General features: G+C 46.1%; 1 pseudogene; it reads right to left on the bottom strand.

Moving 5' to 3' along the window:
* Positions 1 to 16,718: 16,718 nt before the first annotated feature.
* LOC142287511 (U2 spliceosomal RNA) lies at positions 16,719 to 16,925 on the bottom strand (annotated as a pseudogene).
* Positions 16,926 to 17,209: the final 284 nt, after the last annotated feature.

A 17,209-nucleotide genomic window follows, 5' to 3' on the forward strand; every position in this document is an offset into this window, starting at 1 on the left:
AGTCACCATGTGATAACGCTCTCAACTCTTTAGTTGCAGGCTCCCCTTGCTTCACCTCCACTGGCTGTGCTGCCATTTCCTCTCCCACCTGGAAGGTATACTTTATTCCACTATTTTCCTGTTTCTCTCTTCCCCCTTTTCCCATAACCTACTTTTATCTGCATTTGTGGGGTATCTATATGCTATTTACATCATAGTTTTATTCATTAATATGGAAGGGAAGAGTGCCCATGAGAGTGTTGAACTGCGGAGAGCAAAAGATTAAGCTGCTCCGATTTGCCACCATTGATAAGCTGTTCTCAGTAGATACACATGCTATCCAAACAGCAGCATCCACCATTGCTTCAGCCCACCCATTCAGTGACAGCTCACCAAGTCAGCCAGAGGAGTGGTGTAAGGAATTACACGTAGGCACTGACTCCACACCTTCACATCACAAGAAGGGGGTCTACAGGCTAGTGCAAGAATACGAGCAAGTCTTCAGCAAACATCCGCTAGACTTTTGAAAAATAAAAGGGGTCAAACACTACATCCCCACAAGTGCACACCCACCCATCAAAGAGAGATATAAGCCAAATCTACCTGCACATTACCAGTGTACCAAGGACATGTTGAGCAACATGAAGGAGGCTGGGGTTATCCGTGACAGTTGTAGCCTCTGGGCAGCTCCGTTGGTCCTGTTAAAGAAGAAGGACAGCACCACTCCCCTGTATTGAGGAATAGCTAGCTGCATTGACAACTGCAAATTATTTTTCTACCCTTGATCTCACTAGTCACTATTGGCAAGTGTCCGTTGCTGAGGCAGACCGGGAGAAGACCGCCTTTGCCACCCCGATGGGTCTCTGCGAGTTCAAAAGCATGCCCTTCGAGCTGTGCAATTTGCCAGGAACCTTCCAGAGGCTGATGGAATGCTGCTTGGGACACCGAAACTTTGAAACGGTACTGCTATACCTTTATGATGTTATTGTTTATTCTAACGCAAACAAGATTTTAGGGTGTATAAAAAGGGAGATTAGATCCGATGATCCCAACGTATTGTTACCCCTCTATAAATCACTTGTAAGGCCACATCTGGAATATGGGGTAAAGTCCTGAGCAGGTTGATAACCATTGGTTTGAGCATGGTAGGGTGTAGTACGCATCTTCCTGCATCGGTAAAAGCTGCAGAAGCCCTTGAAGATTTCCGCTTCAAAGGCAGTGCCTTGATCTGTGAGGACTCTCTCTGAGTAGCCATGAGGTCTGCATAAGTGTGCTTGGAAGACCTTCGCTGCAGTATGGGCCATTAGATCTTTGACTTGTACCACAACCATAAATCTCGAGTAGTTGTCTACCATCGTAAGTGCATACGTGAGCTCACCTCGATATTCTGCAACAAAACTCCCTTTTTCGATTTCAGTTTCAGCAAACACTCCTCTTCCTGTAGAAAATATTTATCATTACCTAAGACAGTCATTCTAATGCATGACAATATTAAGGCAATTTAGTTAAAACTTGTTTTAACTCACCTTTAAGGGGATTGATGTATTTCATGGTCAATCCAGGTTTGTCAGTGATGGCACTGACATAATGTATGGCGTCTTTTTCGGGCGTTATCCTTTGCCTTTTCATTGTGAAAATCCAGTTGCCTATATCAAAGCAAATTCTACTACTTGGAAAGTATGCAGAAAATGAAATGTAGAACATATAACATCAACTGCTTAGGAACGCATCATAGGTTAGTACTTAAAAGGATATTGTCATGTTCTAGTCATAATGCAAGCTGGACATTTTTCATGTTACCCTGTAATCGCCGGCCTGTTCTAATGCTCACAAGCCAAGATATAGGCTCAGCTGCTAAGGCTTCCCTCTGCCTTCTGAATGAAAATTGAATATGTCTGGCTCACTGTGTATATAGCAGGTGCTCAGAAAAAATAAGAGTCAATTCAATAGAAATAGCTCTGGCACACTATAGTGATCAATAACGTAAGAAAAGAACTCTTAGAATGCTGAAAATTCTTTATTTGTGCAAAAGGATAATTCATCCAACGTTTCGAGCTTGTTTTTAGGTCTTTATCAAGGATAAAGTTATCTAAGATCATAAAGGGTTACAAAACCATATAAACACGTAATTAGTACATAGTACAACATAACAGTACAATATATTGCTACTTGAGAGTACAATGGGTCAAATGACCATGATGCACATACAAAAAAATTTTCCAAAGCCATAGTGAAAACATTTGTACTGAGGAAAGAAAATTTCCACATGACCTATCTGGAGAAACATTCTGGATCAAACAACCAAAAATAGTCAAGCAGGTAAATACACACCTATATGGATAACAGGATGATATGTGTTCAATTGTATAGCGTCATTGCCATTAAGGTACAAATGGAAAACTTGCAATCCTATATAGTGAAGGAAATGAACACATATCATATCAAAGAACACAGGAACATGGGTGTGAGAAAAACCTCAATGTTTATACTTTGTTCTTTATAATGGTGTGAACATGTATATGTCTCAGTACCTTATGAACTTGAGAATTCTAGTGAGTAGATGATGAAAGCCTATTCCAGAACTGGAATCGGTAAATAATTGTAGGTGGAATCTAAATGAAAAGATGGTACAAGTGTTATCATGACACGTGGGCTATAACACAATGGACCGTGTGACAAAGAAGAAAGGAGAGAAAGAAGAGGAAGAAAATGGAACTACCTGTAACATTACGTGATAGTCACTGGTAAGTATCACTTGACAATTCAGGTGAAAAAGGATTCCTTTATTAAAGGGTTCTCAGTCGCCTCAGGATCATGAAATACTAGGGTAAATGATATGAGAATGGGTAAGAAGCACCACTAAAGGAAATATGAGATGCAGGACATATATCTATAAACCCCTGAACTACATGATAGAAATAAAAAGAAGAAAAAAGAAAAAAAAGAAGAAAGAAGAAGAACACATAGAATGCGGAAAGAGAATGGGTACAACTACCTGAGTTACTGCAGGGAGGCCCCTGGTAGGTATTGTGAGGGTTAGTGGAATTCCTTCACTGAAGGGTTCTCAGTTGCCTCAGGTTTGTGAAAAATGCTATAGACAAATAATGCCCGGAGAAAAGGGGTTCATATACAGCGAATAATGGTAATACAAGGTACATGTGTCCCATGTAATAGTATAAATATATATATATTGTACTAAGCTCTACACCAGAAATAGAAAGTAGTCCCTCTGCCTTCTGTCTAGGTGCCCTGAGTTATGTCCTGTAAACTGTCACAGTGACCTAGACACACATGTGTAGTAGGGGAATATCCCTGCTGAGATGCCAGTGCTAGAGCACTCGTTTGCTGTGGAGTTGAACGCTATGTGAGCAGTTCTTACCTTCAATGAGCAGAAGTCTCTTTTTTCAGATTTCAATATCTCTGTGGGTATCTGGCAGAAATATGGAATACTCTTTACTGCTAAGACCCTGTACACCACTCCCACTAAAGGGGGCTTTACACGCTGCGACATCGCTAATGCGGAGTCGTTGGGGTCACGGAATTTGTGACGCACATCCGGCCGCATTAGCGATGTTGCTGCGTGTGATACCGATGAGCGATTTTGCATCGTTGCAAAAACGTGCAAAATCGCTCATCGGTGACATGGGTCTCCATTCTCGATTATCGTTACTGCAGCAGTAACGATGTAGTTCGTCGCTCCTGCGGTAGCACACATCGCTCCGTGTGACACCGCAGAAACGAGGAACCTCTCCTTACCTGCCTCCCAGCCGCTATGAGGAAGGAAGGAGGTGGGCGGGATGTTCCGGCCACTCATCTCCGCCCCTCCGCTGCTATTGGGCGGTCGCTCAGTGACGTCGCTGTGACGCCGCACGGACCGCCCCCTTAGAAAGGAGGCGGTTCGCCGGACACAGCGACGTCGCCGGGCAGGTAAGTATGTGTGACGGGTCTGGTCGGTGTTGTGCGGCATGGGCAGCGATTTGCCCGTGTCGCGCAACAGATGGGGGCGGGTACCCACACTAGCGATATCGGGACCGATATCGCAGTGTGTAAAGTAGCCTTTAGTCACATGACCAAGACTGTATCTGTGTCCCTACAACACACTTGAGACAAATGTGTGTGTGAGCCTGCATTGTGGGGTATATATAATATATTATAGAGCTGGGAAGGATCATTCTAAGCAGTGAGCTGTTCCAGTATTTGTAGGAAAATACCCAGTAGAAGCATCAAACACAGCACCAATACCTCCCATCAGTATTCCACCACAGTGCCATGTAACCCATGCCCTACACTCCCATCTACACCAATACTATACAGGCACAAACTAGTATATCTGACTAAAAGCCCCCAAAATATGAAGAACGGCCTATAGTTGAGTGTGGATATAAAATCTATGTGAGCAGAGCTAGAATAGAAATCACTGATCGCATTGAAGTCATTCTGACCATAAATCACCATGATATCAAGGTGAGGAGTTGTGTGTTACTGCTGGGAGGAAAGGGTTAACAGTGGAATATTAAGGTGCATTTCTGTGTGCAGTGTTACTAGTCAATGTAACAATTCAGTATGAGCTGCTCTTGGTGCCGGGGGAGGGAGATGCTCTCCTGAGCAAGATAGATGGGGAATGAACATGATATCTATATAGTGTAAGGCAGGGGGTCTCAAACCAGGTGATCATGTCTGATCAACTGGTTACATTATGTCTGATTACCTTGTCTAACAGTTTTTTCTCCCCTTTCTTTACCTTCCAGGTTCCCATAGTCACGTGAAATATCCCTGTTGCACTTGATTACGGCTCACTATTCACTATAGGATGTCTTATATCTAACATCACACTCTCACCCATCAGCACTCTATAGGTTTGTATAAGGTATGCGCTTACACATCCGGTCCTCCATAGGTATTTCCACTTATGTAACACTATCCCTATGATCACTCATAACTCATACCCTTGTAGTCAATTACAGCCTCCTCTCTCCCCCCCTCCCCTTCTCCCTTTCCATCTATAATTTTGCCAGTACAATATTAGTTTACATTAGGCACACACTCACATATTCCTTTCCTTAGTGATTTATTGTAATTCACATTCACATACAATTCTCTATGCCTGCCCCATTACTACATTCATACCTACTTGACCCTATCCTGATACCCCTTGTCTCACCTTGTTGGTCCCTACACCTGTTATCATGTCCTTTCCTGTGTCTGTCTTGTCACACAACACATTTTAGCATATAACTTGTGCTCCTTATTACCTGTCCTGCCTATTAGAATTATGTCCATTATGTCCATGCATGGCCCAATGAATCAAGTCTGTACTTCATATTCATGGTTTAAGCCTTTGGGTTCCAATGTGCCCAGAGTATATATCCAGAAAGATTCCCTTTCTTTGAGCTTCCTAATTCTATTGCCTCCTCTGCGTATGGCTTGGACATGTTCGATGACTTGGAATGTTAATTGGATCACTGTGTGATTATGCGTCACAAAATGGTGTGGGACTGGTAATAGAATCTGCTTACAATGTATTGTTGACTTGTGTTTAGCTCAAAGAAAGAGAATCTTTCTGGATATGTACTCTGGGCACATTAGAACCCAAGGGCTTAAACCGTGAATATGAAGTAAAGACTTGATTCATTGGGCCGTGCACCATGTCACCAAGTGTCCAATTGCATTGTCCAATGGCTCACAATGGTTATGCGTTTTCATTGGATGGATAATCGAAGCCATGTTTTTTTCCTTTCTGTTGGGTTTGTTGTGTGAGTAGCCTATAGGATTAAGTTGGTTACCGCAGGCAGTGGATTTAACTTCCTGTCTTTGGTCCAGTGGTAGATGGATTGTCTGGTCTATGAGCTGTTATTGGTTTGAATGCAGGTGAATGCCCATGGGCTGCTTATGACTGTGTAAAATAGTATTGATTCATGATGGACTACATGTAGATATCTTCAGTCTTTCTATCCACATCATTTAAATGAACATTATCCATGCAGCTTGAAATCCATCCAATAAGAGAAGCAACCTTGTACAACCAATCTGATAAGGGCACAGTATATCCTAAGGGAAGGTTATGGCGGATGCAGGAAGATGCGCACTACACCCTACCATGCTCAAACCAATGGTTATCAACCTGCTCAGGACTTTACCCCATATTCCAGATGTGGCCTTACAAGTGATTTATAGAGGGTTAACAATACGTTGGGATCACCGGATCTAATCTCCCTTTTTATACACCCTAAAATCTTGTTTGCTTTAGAATAAACAATAACATCATAAAGGTATAAGATGACGCCATTATTAGCGTCACCATACCGCTACTCTGCCTTCTAAAACGGTCTCTGCTCAAAACCAAACATGATGCATTGCAGGCGGAGCGCGATGAGTTGCAGCAAGAAACAGTAGTGGGTGTGGGTGATAACACACAGCCCAGCCTCGTCTCATCACAACGTGCAGTGGAGGACTATGACGAGGAGGAGGATGAAGACATGGAGCAAATCTCCGGCCAAATTGAGGATATGACATGCACACCAGTCATATCCTCGGTTCAGCGTGGCTGGCCAGAGGACAGGGTAGATGAGGAGGAGGAGGAGGAGGAGGAGGAGGACAGCATGTTCAGTCAACGTGTTGGTCAGGCTACTGAAGTCCTGGCTGTTAAGAGTCTGGCGCACATGGCTGACTTTATGGTAAGCTGCCTGTCTCGTGACCCTCGCGTTAAGAACATCTTGGCCGACAATCATTACTGGTTGGTAACACTGTTAGACCCACGCTACAAGGAGAACTTTATGTCTCTTATTCCCGAGGCGGAGAGGTCAACCAAAATGCAGCAGTTCCGGAAGGCCATAGTCACGGAAGTAGGCAAAGCATTCCCCTCACAAAACGCTAGCGGCATAGGTCAGGAATCAGTGGACAACCAAGGCGTACAGCCGAGAGAGGCACAAGTCCAATCCGCCAGAGGTAGGGGAACAGTCTTTAAGATGTGGGACAGTTTTCTCAGCCCCTCACGTACCACAGCCCCTGAGGTGCGGGGTAGTGCCACAAGAAATCCTAAGTTTGCCCAGATGCTCAAGGAGTACCTTGCAGATCGAACAACTGTACTCCGACATTCCTCTGTGCCTTACAATTATTGGGTATCCAAGGTGGACACGTGGCATGAATTGGCTCTCTACGCCTTGGAAGTCCTGGCCTGCCCTGCCGCTAGCGTTTTGTCAGAGCATGTTTTTAGTGCCGCAGGTGGAATCATTACAGATAAACGCACCCGCCTGTCAACTGAAAATGCTGACAGGCTGACTCTGATCAAGATGAACAAGGGTTGGATTGGGCCAGACTTCACCACACCACCAGCAAATGAGAGCGGAATTTAAAGTTTGTAACGGGAATTTGCCATGTACCTCCAGTCACCCATGGGTACACACTTCTGGACTTTGGATAATCGCTGGACTGCTCCTCCTTCTCCTCATGCGCCACCATGATGACCGTTACAAGAGTTAGGCCTTTGTTTCAGGTATACCCCCAGTGGTAAATTTTTTCGCCCATTCTTTGCAGAATGGACATTACAACGACAGGAGACCCGCTCCTTTGCAATGGGAACAATGTTTTGAGGCCCTCATGCACGTCTCTATGCAGGGACAACGTGGAGCCTCCCAATTTTTGGCTGCCCTGCCAAAGGGCTATACTATAATACACCCACTTCCTGACAATGGACACTTAATGTTTTGAGGCCCTCATGCACGTCTCTATCCAGGGACAACGTGGAGCCTCCCAATTTTTGGCTGCCCTGCCAAAGGGCTATACTACAAAAGACCCACTTCCTGACAATGGACACTTCATGTTTTGAGGCCCTCATGCACGTCTCTATCCAGGGACAACGTGGAGCCTCCCAATTTTTGGCTGCCCTGCCTAAGGGCTATACTATAACACACCCACTTCCTGACAATGGACACTTAATGTTTTGAGGCCCTCATGCACGTCTCTATCCAGGGACAACGTGGAGCCTCCCAATTTTTGGCTGCCCTGCCAAAGGGCTATACTACAAAAGACCCACTTCCTGACAATGGACACTTAATGTTTTGAGGCCCTCATGCACGTCTCTATCCAGGGACAACGTGGAGCCTCCCAATTTTTGGCTGCCCTGCCTAAGGGCTATACTATAATACACCCACTTCCTGACAATGGACACTTAATGTTTTGAGGCCCTCATGCACGTCTCTATCCAGGGACAACGTGGAGCCTCCCAATTTTTGGCTGCCCTGCCAAAGGGCTATACTATAATACACCCACTTCCTGACAATGGACACTTAATGTTTTGAGGCCCTCATGCACGTCTCTATCCAGGGACAACGTGGAGCCTCCCAATTTTTGGCTGCCCTGCCAAAGGGCTATACTACAAAAGACCCACTTCCTTCCAATGGGCACTTCAGGTTTACAGGCCCTCATGCACGTCTCTATCCAGGGACAACGTGGAGCCTCCCAATTTTTGGCTGCCCTGCCTAAGGGCTATACTATAATACACCCACTTCCTGACAATGGACACTTAATGTTTTGAGGCCCTCATGCATGTCTCTATCCAGGGACAACGTGGAGCCTCCCAATTTTTGGCTGCCCTGCCAAAGGGCTATACTACAAAAGACCCACTTCCTTCCAATGGGCACTTCAGGTTTACAGGCCCTCATGCACGTCTCTATCCAGGGACAACGTGGAGCCTCCCAATTTTTGGCTGCCCTGCCAAAGGGCTATACTACAAAAGACCCACTTCCTTCCAATGGGCACTTCAGGTTTACAGGCCCTCATGCACGTCTCTATCCAGGGACAACGTGGAGCCTCCCAATTTTTGGCTGCCCTGCCTAAGGGCTATACTATAATACACCCACTTCCTGACACTGGACACTTAATGTTTTGAGGCCCTCATGCACGTCTCTATCCAGGGACAACGTGGAGCCTCCCAATTTTTGGCTGCCCTGCCTAAGGGCTATACTACAATAGACCCACTTCCTTACAATGGGCACTTCAGGTTTACAGGCCATCATGCACGTCTGTATGCAGGGGCATTGGTGAACCTCACAATTTTGGACTGCCCTGGCAAAGGAAAATACTACAAAGACTCAGTTCCTCAAAATGGGCACATTAGACTCAGAGGCCTTTATGCACGTCTCTTCTCAGGGACATCGGAGTGCCACACAATGTTTTACGTAAAATCTTTCATGTATTGATCTCAAAAAGTAACATACATTAGCTCTATCTCACTATTGGGTATGTGCCCTTAACATTTCCGCTATGAAAAATCATTTTGGTGTCATTTTGGAAGGTTTTCTGGTGAGTCCGTAAAAATGGCGTAAAACGTGGACAAAATTATTCACAGCTGTGACTTTTGAGTGATAAATGCTTCAAGGGGTCTTCCCCATGCTGTTGCCATGTCATTTGAGCACTCTTCGGAGACTTTTGTGCCATTTTTAGGGTTTCTACATGCTGCCGGTGGTCATTTCACAAAAATACTCGGGTCTCCCATAGGATAACATTGGGCTCGGTGCTCGGGCCGAGTACACGAGTATCTTGGGAGGCTCGGCCCGAGCTTCGAGCACCCGAGCTTTTTAGTACTCGCTCATCACTACTAATAAACCTAAAAAATAAAAATAAATTGAATAAAAATCATGAATGTTGTGTTTATCTCTACTGGCTAACACGGTACAAAGATATATTTTACTTGTGTTATAACAGGAAATTCGGTGTAAGAATGAATATCCGGGATGAGAGTTCAGCGAATGAGTTATAGAAATTGTTACAAAAAGGAGTGTGTACGGTTTATGCGTAAATTTTCAGAATGCGTACATGAAAATTATATGTATGTGAGAATGTCCCCCATGCTTTGTAAAAAGTTATTTGAAAATGTAAATAAAATATATAAAAATGCCTAATTATTTATAATTTATGAGAAAGATATATATGTATGGAAGAATGTTATAAGGTGTCCAAGAACCATAAAGAAAAAGGGTGCATATATAATGTTAGAGGTCTAGAGTTCCACCAGGCTATATCACCCCTAAAGAAATAGAAAGAAGACCTTACTACCTGTGTACCCCAAAAAAAGCTATATTTCTTAGCCAGGATTATGGTGGAGATATGCACAAGTGAAATAAGAATATAAAGTAATACAATAAGATTATAAAACCAATATGTGTGCATTCATGCACCACCCGGTACGCTACCCTTGCCAAATTGTTCACTCTAGATCCCCACACGATCCATGAAGCCGTTCCCCCGGTCACACCGCCTGCTGCCGGTTCCCACTCATCCCTGGGGGAGTTAGGCGAGTGGTATCGAGAGCTACATGTCGGCACTGATGATACCCCCATACACCACAAGGAAGGGGTATACCGGGTGGTACAGGAGTATGAGCGGGTTTTTAGCAAGCACCCTCTAGATTTTGGGCAGATTAAAGGGGTTCAACACCACATCCCTACCGGTACACACTCCCCTATTAAAGAGAGATACAGGCCTATTCCCCCTGCGCACTACCAATGCGCCAAAGACATGTTGAGGAACATGAAGGAGGCAGAGGTTATTAGGGACAGCTGTAGTCCCTGGGCCGCTCCGTTGGTGCTGGTTAAGAAGAAGGATGGCACCATGCGGATGTGTGTGGATTACCGGAAGATTAACCAGATAACGCATAAGGATGCTTACCCTCTGCCCCGCATCAAAGAGTCCCTGGCCTCGCTGAGAACCGCTAACTACTTCTCCACCCTTGACCTCACCAGCGGGTACTGGCAGGTGGCCGTGGCACCGGAAGACCGAGAGAAGACTGCCTATGGGACCGTTTTGCTGTACTTGGATGATGTGATTGTGTACTCACAGACGTATGAAGCCCACCTGGAGCACCTAGCCGAGGTGTTCGCGTCCCTTGCCAAGTATGGGATGAAGTTGAAGCCCTCAAAGTGTCATCTGCTGAAACCCAGAGTGCAGTACCTAGGACATGTGGTTGGTGCGGAAGGTGTCGCCCCCAACCCCGAGAAGATCACCGCCATCCAAGACTGGCCGAGACCGACCACAGTGAGGGAAGTGAGGCAGTTTCTGGGCCTGGTGGGATATTACCGTCGCTTCATTAAGGGGTACACAAAGATGGCTGCCCCCATGCAAGACCTCCTCGTAGGACAGACCAAGGGTGGTAGATCCCTAGTAGCCCCATTGGTGTGGGAAGAAAAGCATGAGGAATCCTTCCGCCAGCTGAGAACAGCCCTGACCGGAGAGGAAATCCTAGCGTACCCTGACTACAGCCGCCCATTCATCCTCTACACCGACGCCAGCAATGTGGGCTTGGGGGCTGTTCTATCCCAGGTCCAAGACAGAAGGGAAAAGGTAATAGCTTATGCTAGCCGAAAACTCCGACCGACTGAGAGGAACCCTGAGAACTACATCTCCTTCAAGCTTGAGCTCTTGGCACTGGTGTGGGCTATCACCGAGCGTTTCCGCCATTACCTGGCAGCAGCCAAGTTCACCGCGTACACAGACAATAACCTGCTGACCCATCTAGATACGGCCAAGCTGGGCGCGTTGGAGCAGCGGTGGGTGACCAGGTTAGCCAACTACGATTTCACCATCAAGTACCGGGCCGGCCGTACCAACGTCAATGCCAATGCACTCTCCCGGATGCCCCACCTGTCGGAAGAGGGGCCAGAGGATGATGACCTCGAAGAGATCGAGTTGCCTGCATTTCACCGGCCATTCACTGAGAAGGTGCACGTCTACCAACAACGGGTGAACCTGGATCCGCTGCCCCGACAGGACTGGCAGGAAGCTCAGGACCAGGCACCTGCTGTCCGCCTGGTCAAGACTCTAGTGGAACAGGGTTCTGCTGGGATAGACCCTGCTGCCCCTGCCGAAGCCCAACGTCTGTGGCAAGAACGGACCCGGCTATACCTACACCAGGGGAAGTTGTATCGCGAGCTGATTAATCCAAAGACTCACGAGAAGATCCGCCAGCTGGTGATTCCCCAGGCTAAAGTGCCCACCGTCCTGCAAGCATACCATGATGGTGCAGTGCACTTCGGGTGGAAGAAGCTAGAGATGTTGTTAAGAGAGCGGTTCTATTGGAGTGGAATGCGGGAATCTGTGGAGGCCTGGTGCCGAGAATGTGGCCCTTGCGCATTGAGAAGGAAGGACGAGGCCAGCCAGAAGGCACCCCTACACCCGATCATTACACACCAACCGCTGGAGCTGGTTGCCCTTGACCATGTAAAGCTCACCCCCAGCCGAAGTGGGTACACCTACGCTCTGACCATCGTAGACCACTACTCGAGGTTCCTGGTGGTTGTCCCAGTTAAGGACTTAACCGGCCGCACCGCTGCTAAGGCTTTCCAGGCTTATTTCTGTTGACCGCATTGGTACCCGGAGAGGGTGCTTACCGACCAGGGTCCGGCCTTTGAAGCAGAGGTATTCCAGGAATTCTGCCAGTTGTACGGCTGCAAGAAAATCCGGACCACGCCTTACCACGCCCAAACCAATGGCATTTGTGAAAAGATGAACCACTTGGTCCTGGGCCTCCTCAAGACGTTACCACTGGAAGAGCGGAACCTGTGGCTGGAGAAGCTACCTGACCTGGTCGATATGTACAACAACATCCCTTCCAGCTCTACGAAATGCACTCCAGCATACCTGATGAGAGCTCGTCCCGGCCGGCTACCAGTGGATCTGGAAATGGGCTTGGAAGCTTCAGAAGCACTCCTGTCGACAGCTGAATGGGACACTCGGCGGAGGACACAGTACCGACAGGTCCAGGAGTATGTTGAAAAGAACTTGTGCCGGAGTCGGGGACAACAGGAGCAGTGCTTCAACAAGAAGGCGCCTGCCGGTTCCTTCCAACCTGGGGATGTAGTGCTGAAGCGGAAAAGAAGGGCCCACAAGCTGGATGATCAATGGGAAAAAACCCCGTATGTAGTCCAGCCCACAGGATGGGAGAATGGGAAGGCCTACCAGATCAGCCGTGACCAGGGGGGGACTTTGGCCACGGTTTCCCGAGACCACCTGAAGAAGTGCCCACCAGCATTGAGAGTAGCGGATGAGGCTCCAGTTCCCAGTCCAGTGGAGAAGGAAAAAGAGGTAATCCACACCATGATGGGTGATTTTCCAGCAGACTGGCCTACACAGAACGGTGCGGTGATCCTTCCAGTGATACTGTTCCCACAACCCGTGGATGAAGAAATGATGGAAACGGTTAACCGCGAGCCAGTGCCCAGGGATGTACCTGTACCCAGCTCCCCTACGCCTCCGCCTGCCCCACATGATAGCAGGGAGGAGGAACTGACTGTTCCCTCTGCCCCACTGCCTGTCACCACTGACACCGGACCCCGAAGGTCCACTCGCTCCAACCTAGGTAGACCCCCACTTAGGTACAGGGAAACTACTCTTTAAAAGGGGGGGGCTTTATGTGTTGAGTGTACCAGTTTGAAAGTTTTAAATGATAAGTAAAGATGATCAACCTCTATAAATCACTTGTAAGGCTACATCTGGAATATGGGAACCAGTTTTGGGCTCCACATTTTAAAAAGGACATTCAGAAGTTAGAGTCAGTTCAAAGGTGGGCAACTAGACTACTACAAGGAATGGAAGGCCTCCCATATGATGACAAGTTGAAAAAGTTATTAAGTGATTATTGGCTGCAATGGGGCTTTCTGGCTGGTGCCAGCCTCTCTTCTTAGCACACAGGAACCACAATCCCTACACCATGCTTCAATGGATTCTCTCATCCCAGCCCAGTAAAACTACATATTTTACACAGTCATAAGCAGCCCATGGGCATTCACCTGCATTCAAACCAATAACAGCTCATAGACCAGACAATCCATCTACCACTGGACCAAAGACAGGAAGTTAAATCCACTGCCTGCGGTAACCAACTTAATCCTATAGGCTACTCACACAACAAACCCAACAGAAAGGAAAAAAACATGGCTTCGATTATCCATCCAATGAAAACGCATAACCATTGTGAGCCATTGGACAATGCAATTGGACACATGGTGACATGGTGCACGGCCCAATGAATCAAGTCTTTACTTCATATTCACGGTTTAAGCCCTTGGGTTCTAATGTGCCCAGAGTACATATCCAGAAAGATTCTCTTTCTTTGAGCTAAACACAAGTCAACAATACATTGTAAGCAGATTCTATTACCAGTCCCACACCATTTTGTGACGCATAATCACACAGTGATCCAATTAAGATTCCAAGTCATCGAACATGTCCAAGCCATACGTAGAGGAGGCAATAGAATTAGGAAGCTCAAAGAAAGGGAATCTTTCTGGATATATACTCTGGGCACATTGGAACCCAAAGGCTTAAACCATGAATATGAAGTACAGACTTGATTCATTGGGCCATGCATGGACATAATGGACATAATTCTAATAGGCAGGACAGGTAATAAGGAGCACAAGGGATATGCTAAAATGTGTTGTGTGACAAGACAGACACAGGAAAGGAGATGATAACAGGTGTAGGGACCAACAAGGTGAGACAAGGGGTATCAGGATAGGGTCAAGTAGGTATGAATGTAGTAATGGGGCAGGCATAGAGAATTGTATGCGAATGTGAATTACAATAAGTCACTAAGGAAAGGAATATGTGAGTGTGTGCCTAATGTAAACTAATATTGTACTGGCAAAATTATAGATGGAAAGGGAGAAGGGGAGAGGGGAGAGAGGAGGCTGTAATTGACTACAAGGGTATGAGTTATGAGTGATCATAGGGATAGTGCTACATAAGTGGAAATACCTATGGAGGACCGGATGTGTAAGCGCATACCTTATACAAACCTATAGAGTGCTGATGGGTGAGAGTGTGATGTTAGATATAAGACATCCTATAGTGAATAGTGAGCCGTAATCAAGTGCAACAGGGATATTTCACGTGACTATGGGAACCTGGAAGGTAAAGAAAGGGGAGAAAAAACTGTTAGACAAGGTAATCAGACAAACATGACAAATAAAAAACAAGGAAGAATGGAACTCCATACATACTGGAGCCATATATAGTGTGAACACGAAAAAGAACCGGGCGTTAGAAAAAATGTGCACGGCCCAATGAATCAAGTCGGTTCTTCATATTCATGGTTTAAGCCCTTGGGTTCCAACGTGCCCAGAGTATATATCCAGAAAGATTCCCTTTCTTTGAGCTTCCTAATTCTATCGCCTCCTCTGCGTATGGCTGGGACATGTTCGATGACTTGGAATCTTAATTGGGCCACTGTGCGATTATGCGTCACAAAATGGTGTGGGACTGGTAATAGAATCTGCTTACAACGTATTGTTGACTTGTGCTTAGCACAAAGAAAGGGAATCTTTCTGGATATGTACTCTGGACACATTAGAACCCAAGGGCTTAAACCGTGAATATGAAGTACAGACTTGATTCATTGGGCCGTGCACCATGTCACCATGTGTGCAATTGCATTGCTCACAATGGTTATGCGTTTTCATTGGATGGATAATCGAAGCCATGTTTTTTTCCTTTCTCTTGGGTTTGTTGTGTGAGTAGACTATAGGATTAAGTTAGTTACCGCAGGCAGTGGATTTAGCTTCCTGTCTTTGGTCCAGTGGTAGATTGATTGTTTGGTCTATGAGCTGTTATGGGTTTTAATCCAGGTGAATGCCCATGGGCTGCTTATAACTGTGTGAAATATGTAGTTTTACTGGGCTGGGATGAGAGAATCCATCGAAGCATGGTGTAGGGATTGTGGTTCCTGTGTGCTAAGAAGAAAGGCTGGCACCAGCCAGAAAGCCCCATTACAGCCAATAATCAACCGCTAGCCGCTGGAACTCGTTGCTCTAGATCATGTCAAACTCACACCAAGCAGGAATAGATACATTAGCCCACCATCCCACCCAAAGAGCAACTTCTGCTGCGCAGCTGGCTTTCTAGGCAGCAGCGCTATCGTGATGTCAGCGGGGGACATTGTGACAAGCCAGTGTTCCGTCACTTCATGTTGTGCACTGTTCAAACGGAAAATACATCAACAGGCAGACTACAGAAAAGCTTACTAACAAAGGTTAGAGAGGGGCTTTCTCAGAGGGCTTTTTACAGTTTGTCTATTCCCAATTAGCCGTTTAAGTATGCTTAATGAAAGTACTAATTCTTTCATAGGCCGCCCATTCTTAGTATTTGACGTTCCTTATATTGCGGTATCAGGCTTCGCAGCAGGTTGCAAAACATTCATCACCCATGACTGTCCCCAATTGGGCTCAGAAGCTAAATGTCTATCATGACCTCTCTTTTTGAAAGTCCAAGAGCAAGCAAACTCTTCCTCCAGGAGAGGGAGCCCACAGATCACTAAAGACATCATCATTGCTCAAAGAAAACACCGAAAAACAATGGAAGCTTTAATTGGAGTGGAATCTGATAGACAGCACCTGATGCCAAGTCTGCATCTTCTAACACCTGCAGTCACTGCAGCAGCTGAATCCAATGTGTCCAAAAGGGATCTATTCTATTCAATTGCAAATGATCTAGATAAGACTGAGAATAAGATACTGCACGGGACATAGCAGAGTTGGTCAAGTTGAGTGGAGATGAGTTTGCTATTTGGCACAGCTTTTGCATCAATAAAGCAAGTAAAAGGTGTGAAAGATAAAAAAAAGGGTGAAAGTGTGAAAAGTGAATTGGCCAAATTGAGGTGCATATAAAGTTTTTGCTTTCTTTCAATTCACTAATGGGGCTCATTTGAATCAGGTGAATTGAGTTCTGCTTTTGGAAACTGGGTTAAGAAGGGGTGCACCGGTCCTGGAGGTACTGCAATACCAGGTCAATGCGTGGAGTGGACAGAGCAAGATTTTTTCCATCTCCTTGTTCTAAAAATCCATTTAATATATGGTCCCCAGAGAGGGGACGTATCAGATATTAAACTGATAAGAACAGATTTAATTTTTTTTTTTTTCTGTTTATCAGTAGGACTTCAAAATAACAAAGGTGATCGCCTCCCGTTGCCTGGGAACCGTCCAGGCACAAGAGGGCTATGTGTCACCAGAAGGCGCACACACTTCCTCAAGGCCGGCAGACGTGCAATCCCAGGCACCTTCCAGTACCGACCAAGGTAGCGTCCTCCGAAACTACACTTGATCTTAGCCAAAAGGCCGAGAAGCTATAACCCGAATTGGTTACGGCCTTGAGTGGCACCCTGGCCTATACCGGACACATCTTAGGGAGAGGGAGACAAACCCACGCCTACAGAAGACATTTTGTCACCCAAGCCAACCCT

The sequence above is a fragment of the Anomaloglossus baeobatrachus genome, unplaced genomic scaffold, assembly GCF_048569485.1.
Source record: "Anomaloglossus baeobatrachus isolate aAnoBae1 unplaced genomic scaffold, aAnoBae1.hap1 Scaffold_730, whole genome shotgun sequence".
NCBI lineage: Eukaryota > Metazoa > Chordata > Amphibia > Anura > Aromobatidae > Anomaloglossus > Anomaloglossus baeobatrachus.